Source organism: Cyprinus carpio, chromosome A4 (assembly GCF_018340385.1).
Source record: "Cyprinus carpio isolate SPL01 chromosome A4, ASM1834038v1, whole genome shotgun sequence".
NCBI classification, from domain to species: domain Eukaryota; kingdom Metazoa; phylum Chordata; class Actinopteri; order Cypriniformes; family Cyprinidae; genus Cyprinus; species Cyprinus carpio.
The window spans coordinates 8,121,310-8,130,835 of record NC_056575.1 but is presented as its reverse complement, the minus strand read 5'-3'; positions in this window follow the sequence as shown (position 1 = coordinate 8,130,835).

Below are 9,526 nucleotides of genomic sequence, written 5' to 3'. Positions count from 1 at the left end.
ATGAATTTAACCAGGAATAACTCGAGTTTTATGACTTTAAAATATTTCAAATTTTATATATTTTTTTTTATTTTTGTTTAGTGACTTAGAAATAAGTTAAAATAGTTTTTCCTTACATTGAATCAAAGATCTAGCTTTTTTAGAACTGTTATTCTACTAATGTATTTTGAAATAAATAAATTTAGTACATTACAAAAATGCAAAATAGACATTTCCCCTAGACTTTATGACCCAGTTGTATATTAATTTTTATTTTGTTGAATTTGCTGTGTGCTGCAGCGTTGTTGCATCCTGTGGATTTAATAAAACTCGCAATGTAGCACCACTTTTCAGCCTTGATTTATTAATAGGTGGCAGTCTCCTTCAGAATGGATTCTCATTAAAGAAAGGGAGAGAGAGAGAGAGAATTAATGTGTGACCTGCTGCCATTATAGCCATCACTCTCCGTGCCCCATGCGTGAACTCAGGAGAACATGCTAAGCCATATTAACACCATGCTGAACTCTATTGACTGATCTGCATTAACTTCTCGCTCTTACACACACAGCAGTGTTAAAACCATCTATCCTCACAGCACTCTCATGCTGTTCTTTTCATCTCAGAGTCTTTACAGAGAGAATTTGGCTGCACTCATGTATCTCTCTGCAGGACTTCAGACAGGCAACTGCAGTGTGCAGTCAGGCCACAGAGGATATTTAGAGTACATTTTCATGACAACAATGTGCTAAAACAGAAAAAATTTACTTTGCGTTTTTCACGGACAGACGACAACTTTGTCAAAATCCCTTTTTACACAGATTTATTTAAAGTGCCCCTATTGTGCCTTTTCGAATATTGGCTTTAATGTAGCTGTATGTGAATGTAAGCAATCTGCAAATTTGTAAAGCCAAAAGTGTACAATAAATAAAGTTATTGTCTCCCAACAAGAATCGACTCTCTACAGCCTAAACGAGTCATCAGTAGTTCGGATCCCACTTCTGTGATTGCTACACATCACGGGGTAACACATTTCCATAATTCCCATCTATATTCTACGTTGGCCAGCCGCGAACAACTTCACCATGCCCTCAAACACTGTAGCTTCTTAATTTCGAGAAGATACTGTGTCCTAGCTGCGAAAGTAAATTAGTTTTATTTTCACTTCCGAAAGTTAGGCTTTTGGTGTTCCCGTCAATTTTCTGATTTTTACATTTAATTTTTTATGGGGAGTTCACAAAAACGCTTGCTCTTGAAAGATGACTCAGTATCCAGTTTATTTGGACCAGCTGGCTCCACTGAATCACAATCTGTATCTATGATAAATAATAGATATTAATAATATTATTTTCTATCAAGTTTTCAAAATATGGAACAATAGCAATGGGCGTATCATTTCTGATATACACTGTTTGCGGTAGACCAATCACAACAGACTAGGTCATGTGACCAATCAGAGCAGCATAGGCTCACGGAAAGGAGGCGTTTAGAGAGACTGAATCTTTGAACTGCTTCGAATGAATTGTTTGAGAGTCGATGCTAAATGTAATATTAAATGCATATTTTGAGAAAAAAACTTTTTGGACCTTGCATGCATGTAAACTTACTGTAGCAGACTCCCAAAACAATATTAGGAAACTTAAAAAGGGCATAATAGGGGCACTTTAATTTAACTGTGCTTGTGTACATTTGTCATAGTTTGACAGGATTAAAATAAAACACACTTGCCTCCTATGATTCACATCTGACTCATCAGGTAAAACATCCATACATCCCATCATATCTCTCGCTCTGTCTCTCTTAACCCCACATCATGACCAGCACAGACTCATTTTAAATGTTTAAAACTACTTGCCCCATGAAAGAATGGACTGGGAAGAGTCTGATATAATAAGGACTAATTATATGAGTATTGAATGGTGTCGCAGAGTGTTTGCTGAAGCACTTATTTCTGCTGGAAAAGAGTGTGTGTGGGACTAATCGAGGTGGAAATGTGATGAGTCACTATCCCTTAGGGCAGAGCGCACAGTTGGGTTTAAAACGTTTGATGGAGAAATAAATACACCACAGCTGTATGTGTGTGCTTATGTTGTATACATTTATAAATTAAAAATAGGCTCTGTACAGTGGTGGGCAGATTCTCGTGATGCTCTACGACCTGCTTTGACGCATGTTCTGTAGTGCTTGCTGTTTTTAGTTTTTTCCCCATCAGCTTGTAGATTTGAAACCACAGTCACTTTAATGGATGATACACTGTTAAATATGTCAGATAACCTAAAAATATATGTTTATCAACTGGTTTTTATTAGTCATTATATAACAATTTGGAGCAACAAAATGAATTTTTAAAGCTAATCACCCATTATCTGATGCATATGTCAGTGAAAAAGGAAGAAAAATTATGGGTGGGACTTATTTTATCCATCAGGAATCGATTGGATTGGGAAAAGATGATGTTAGATATAAGAATGCAGCATGTGTGTTATTACTAAAGTTATTCAAGTTATTTTTATTAAAGACCTTTAAAAATGATTTTAAATAATATGCATTGATAAATTGTGCACAAAGGACCGATATTTTTTATTAAGAATATAAATGATACCATTTTATTTATTTTAACCCTATCAAATACATTTCCGTCCAAGTCCTTTTAATATAATAGCATTGCATTGCTTTATATGTTATGTCCCCCACAATTAAAATAACAGAGTTGATTATAAAACTAAGCATTTAAATATCATCTTACCAAGACATAATTGGGAGATATAAAGTGAAATTTATATGCATTTATGTAAGTAGTCTGCCATACAGTTATACAAATCTCATCGATTTGCATTTCAAGCTATGAGAATTTCATCTTACTTTTTGGTCATAAATAACTGCACCAACACATATTATACCATAAATAGACAAACAAAACATATGAAATATTTTATTTATTTATTATTTTTAATCTAAGGTTTTTAATATTATCTTAGTTTAGGAAACTGTTCTATTAAAAAAAGAAATGAGAAGATGTTTAAAAGTCAGATTCAGGTCAAAATATCTCCTTAAGCTGCACATTTTCACTTCTCAAAGACTAATCACTATAAAGCAGCTTCACACTGCCTCTTCAGCAGTGAGATTCAGCAGTGAGAAACACTCACGTGGCTGGACAGACTAATCACTTCTGGGCCACGTCATTACAGAGCTCACTCCAGCCAAGCCACCAAAGAGGACAGGTGTTTCTTTTCGCCCAAACACATTCACAGACACGAAAACATTCAGCTGTCCTTTTTGGTGGCAGGGCTTGGCTAGTAAAAAATAAATCGATAACAGAGAGAAACATGTCGAGTGAGCAACCGAGATGGAGAGCATGCTCAAAGCAGAAATAGTAGCTTGTGTCATTCTCTTTTTAAAATCAGGCCTAGGAGGCAATGGGATGGGAGGGGGTGATGTCATCACTGGTAGCGACGGGCAATCATGCAGTCCATTCATTTTTGTGGGTTTCTGTGTATGTGCGCGCACAAGAGCGAGTTTCTGTCTTCTGCATGCCACTTCCTGGGATTGAATAGAGCAGGAAGTGGAGTGACAGGGTGCAAAGAACAACGCCTCCATGGTGGGCTTTTCACACACACACTAGAAAGCAGGACTCACATGTGTGTTTGTGTATTCAGTGAATTGGCAGGAGTCCCTTCAGCTCTGCCCTGTTTTTGCTGGGTGCTTGTGTCTGAATGAGATGTACTGAAACACTGCCCTCTTCTGTTTGCTTTCAGAGATGCAGAGAAATGTTCGACTCCTGGTTTTCTAATTGGATATGGTAAGTTGCTCTTACAGTCAACCTATCTATATATTATATTGTATTATATTATATTATATTATATTATATATTCTTTAAGGGAAAAAAAGTGGAAAATTTCCGAAGATATCTGGGCTAATCATTTTTATTCTATTGTTCAAAAAAAAAAAAATCTTTAAAAGCTGTTTAAGCTTTTTTTTTTAGTGGCATTTAATGGAATTGCAGAAGTAATCGTTAATTCCAAACAAGCTTCTGAAACGCTTCCTCCATCAGCCATTGTCTCATCTACAGGTAGTCCTGTTCCAAACTCATGCCACTAGTTGTGGTTTACAACGAGCCATCTCAAAGTTTTCTAACTGAGTAACCTCAGTGGACCACAGTCACATTGTTATTTGCCATTTTCAGAGCTTAATGCTGCTATAGAGACAGATGTGATTTCTCAGGACAGCCATTTCAGTAATATGTAGCTGTAAAAAAAAATTTGAATTGCTTACAGGACCTTTAATAAGCTTTGCCAGCTGCTAGTGCTGTGCTATTTTGAATAGTGTATGTTATACAAGATGATATTTTCTGTCCAATTAAACTGACAAATCAGAACACCAAAGCTAGCGCCAGTTAACAGAAGACAGTTAACTGTCACGTTGTGTGAAAATCATGGCTACATTTCTCTCCTCTTATCCATGCTGAGTGACTTAGGCCATTAAATCAGGCACCTCCTGTGGATTCCAGGGTGTGAGAAACCGATAATAAGGTGTAATAATACACAGCAAGCCAAATATGTGTGGGATTCTTAGCATTCACATGAGAATTATGCAAGCCGCTAGAAGAAAGTAAGGATGACAGTAGTGCACAGCATTTTGCTACAGGCATTCTTGATTATTCTTAGTGAGAAATATAAGGAAGTAAAATACATGCCTCCAGCACAAACAGTCAACAACATATTTCTTGGCCAAAATATAGCTGCTAACCCTAAGGTTTTAAAAGGACAGTAATCTCTCATCATTTTTTCATTCTCATGTTGTTTTAAACCTATGACTTTCTTCTGTGGAACTGAAAGATGATATTTTAAAAAAAATGTTTCTGTCCATACATTCAATAGGGTCTAATGAGGTTGTTTTGGTTTCCCTGTATGGACAAAAATGTCTTTTGTGTTTCACAAGTCATGCAGGTTTGGAGCAACATAATGGTGAGTGTTTTAATTTTAGGTGAACTCCTTGATTGAGTCAAATATGATGCCAGTTACTAATATTACTAATATCAGTTTTAACACCGATAACCACGGTCTCTGTGGTTTTAGTTAAACTAAAAATAGTTTTGTTAATTCAAATAAAGCTGAATTAAAATAGATTTATATAAAATAATAGATGAAAAACAGGAACATAAAACAAATTAGAAATGATTCCTTTCGGTTTTCTTTATTCCTTTGGAATAAAGCTGAAATTCAAAAGTTAAAGTACTAAAATTCCTAAAACTAAAATAAATGAAAGCTAAATAAATTAAATGGCTAAAATGACAAAAGCACATAAAATGACTAAAACTAAAAATAAAGTGTAAAGTGAAAATATGAAAATAAAAGCTAATTCAATATAATAATAACTAAACTAACTTTTTGGTAGCTGAAATGAATCTGAAATTATATTACTTAAAAGTAAATAAGAAATGTTGCCTTGACAGCTAACTGTAAAAAGTTTAAGATGAGGTACTAAAATCACTAAAATTGAAAAAGCTATATAGAAATAAATAAAGCTAATAAAAATAAAGAAAAAAAACACATCAAATTACTAAAAAAAAATTTAAACCACAATTTACATTTACGCGTTTAGCAGACACTTTTATCCAAAGCGACTTACAGTGCATTCAGGCTATACTTTTTTTTTTTTTATTATTAAAATGTTTAATTTAAAGTGAAAACTGAAAATATAAAACTAATTCAAAATAGTAATTCCATCATAGTACATAAAAAAAGCACTTATATGCACTGATGGAGACGATGATTTAATGGGTGGTGAGGTGACTAGCAATGACATCATTTCCGCGATCAGCCATAGGCTGAGTGGTAAATGAGGAGCAGAAAGGTGTGGTTCATTTTCACACTTTTACAGACAGCGTGTCATGAAATCAGTCATTTCCGAAATTCCGAGTGGGTCTGAGATTACATCAGTGCTGTGTTGGTGGTAAGAATGCGAATTAACTACAAGGAACTTCAGTGGGCCGGCCGCAGGTGATTGACCAATCCTGTTCACATTTGGCGGCTACTTTGAATGATGACACTGTTTAGAGATCTTCCGGTGACTCATAATTTCCATCTCCCAGCAGTCCTTCTTTGAAAAAGGGTTGACGTCATCCTTCCACAGACAAAACCAATGCAGGGATCCTTTCTGGGCAATCAAGGGTCTATTTATACACAAACACACCATACATCAAACCACACTGTGTGTGTTATGCAATAAGATGCAGGCATGTTCTTATTTAACTGATCAACAACTGGCTTTACAAAGTCTGGTATCAATGGAGAAAACTGGACTTCACTATTCAAAACCACAATGGCATGGTGACCATGACCCTGACATTTGTTTCGACAGAGTCACTTCCTGGTAAAGCATGCCCACTGCTGTTTCGACCTTTTGCCTTTCCTGTTATGTTAATCATCAACCCAGCCAGTGACACAGAGACTTCTTCGTTCGCACTCCTGGACGCTTCCTCCAGATGCTGGTTTCACATGGTGGTTTAGATGTATTCTACCTGTGTCTAGCACCATTTGAAATCAGTGTTCTTGGGGAGGGAATTGCCACTGGGTCACATTTCGCAGCGATGGATAATCCCAAGAGAAGTCAAACAATTACAAACGGGACAAGGAATCTTTAGTGGGTGGAGTGGCTTTTCAAGAGAAGTGAGGGAAGTGCATCTATTGAATCACAGGAGAACCAGATAGTGCTCATAGCTTGCCCTTAGCGCTTGATGACCTCAAATGAATGTGGTGTGAACAAGCCAGCCCGGTCTCACAAGGAAAATACTGCTGTATACTGTAAAAATATGATCAACTGTAAGTCACTGTAAAAAAAAAAATCACCTATTTTTAAGTATGGTCAAATATGCTGTACAAGTTATTTTAACTTTTAAATGAAGTTAAAATTGGTTAAATGAATTTGCCGTGAAATCATGAAATCATACGTTGCGTATGTTTTTCTACTATAAATCGTGAAAAAAAATGTAATTCAAAATTTAAAAATGTATCTTTTCACTTAAACATAAAATTTAAAAAAAAAAAATTTAAATTAAAAATATTTTTCTTGTTATATAAGTTAATTTTATATTAATAAAAGTTAATTTGTTGTTAGTAATTGTGTAGTGTTTAATGTTAAGTTGTTTTGTTTTTAGTCTAAAACATCAGTGTTAAATCTTGTTTTAAGTGTTTCGGTGAGGTCTGATTATCTTCAGATGTTATCATGTGTTTGGATGAAGCTATGTACGTGAATGATGCAACATGAATATGATGCAATATCTTGCATTACAACAGGGTATGAATTTATAAATGTGTGACTGCAAGAGCAATGCTATTTTAGTATTTATGTGCAATTATGGTATTTATTAATACTTTAAATTAGCTTTTGTTTTCTATTTTCTTTTTAATTTATGTTCAAGCTTTAGTTTTTAATACTTTGCATTAACAGGTCTTAAATATAGGATTGATTTACTAACTACACTGCTCACAGAGTAGGCTGTAGCCTATTTATTGTATGAATACATCGTTAAAGAGTTTGTGTGCATGGGTCTGCTTGTCTTTTTATATGAATTGTGGTGTGTATTTGTTTTTCATTCTCTCATTTGAACTGCTAACTATGCCTGAGAGGGCTAGTAAAGAGAGATCGTGTTCTCTGAAGCTCTTTCTCCCTCTCTGGCTGTTCCTGCCCCCATCTCTCCCCACCAAAGGATGACTGATTTCCTCTGGTGCTTGGAGTCCCTTTTATCATCTAGCACCATATGAAATCGGTTATAATGACTGGGGATCAATTCTTCGGCTTCCCATTGCATTTAAAGGACCACCAATGCCCTTTTCCTACAGTATGTATGTGTGTTTAGGCCTTTGAAGAGGTTATTGCAAATTTTGTGGAAAACAGAAATGTTTTCTTTTTCAACTGAATTTGAGTTTGAATTCTGAATTTCAATTAGCTTTGTTGCTATTTTGAGGAGCCCCAGCTATGTATTCATCACCAAATAAAAAGGCTGTAATCTACACTCCAAAGAATACCCGCTCCCAAACTGACTTAATTTGCAGTTTAAGTCTGCCTTCTGTTGGTTGGAAGGAGACACTACAAGCTAAAATTTCGAATTGTAGTTAATATGTGCTGAATAATGGTCATTAAAATAGTTAAAGTCAAGTCATTTTAAGTTTTAAGCACTTTTTACAATATAAAAGAAAATCAAATGTTTATTTCTTAATATCTTCATGCCTAATAATCGCATTTAGCAGTTGGGTGATGATTATATAGTTCATGTTAATAGTTCAAAAGGAACTAACAACATGATAAAGATGTGTACGCTTAGGGAATTATTAACTATTGTTTCACCATCAAATGTGAATGTGAAGTATCCTTCCTGTTATTCTGTGCATATGTGCAGAGCCTGGTATTTGGTTCAGTTTATATTTGCTTTATATTGAACATTATGGGAATGGAATGTGTTGACTGATACTAATAAAATTATTATAATAATGTGTATGGTGTATAATAAATAAAACCGGACCTACAACAGCAAAGAATTTGTTTGTATTTAAGTTTACCATGAGTAATGAGCAAGCATTTCTCACACAAAAAAGGGGTTTACTGACTCATAGTTACAAAAAGTTTACTCGTTGGGAACTGTCAAGCTTTCCTTTGTGCATATACAATGCTTGAACTGCCTTACAGAATAGGCATCATTAGTTTGCAGTAAACAAGCTTAACGTTTTCAGCTCTAATGAGGTCTGGACTATTGTGAGAAATAAATCAGCCTCCAAACAAAAAGTTCAAAACTAACTGCTCTTATCTGACCTTACACAAACTACATGAACAGCATAACATCTTTTACTTATGTCCCCACAAAGGCCAGAATATTTTCAGAATTGTTCATTTTTGTAGAATATTGGTACTCAATATGTATACATATCAGCCTAGGGTGAATTCAGGTAGAGAATTCAGGGACACTTTCTGTAAAACATGTAATTTAGATACCTAGATGTTTATTATTATTATCTTTTCTTTATTACTTTTGTTAATTTTAAGGTCGAGCTATAATATTAAAATTTGAATACAGTCCATATAAAGTGTTATTTGCAAGCTATATACCAATAAACATTTTGAGATCATGCACTCATTTCTTTTCAAACATTTTCTTTTCAAAAAATGGATTTTCAGGTAAAGAGGGCCATTCATTTATAAATAAAATCTGCATTTTAATTAGAAAACACATGATATATTAACACGTTATCAGACAAACATATTTAACAACATATTTAACAAACCCTAAATTATATAACCTAGAGGTTATGAGTAAAACAAATCATGTGTAAATCCTCATCTCAATTCATGTGTGAAATTCCAAACAACTGAAAGAACATGTGTTAACATTAAATTTGATGAAATCTGAATATTCAGAAATCAAAATATTAATAAAAATGAACTCTACAATATATTAAAAATGTGACTATAACACAAGCAACAAATAGGCTAAAAAAAATAATAAGAGGGACATTTAAAATGGTAACCATGTTTTATTAATAAATAACTTTAATTG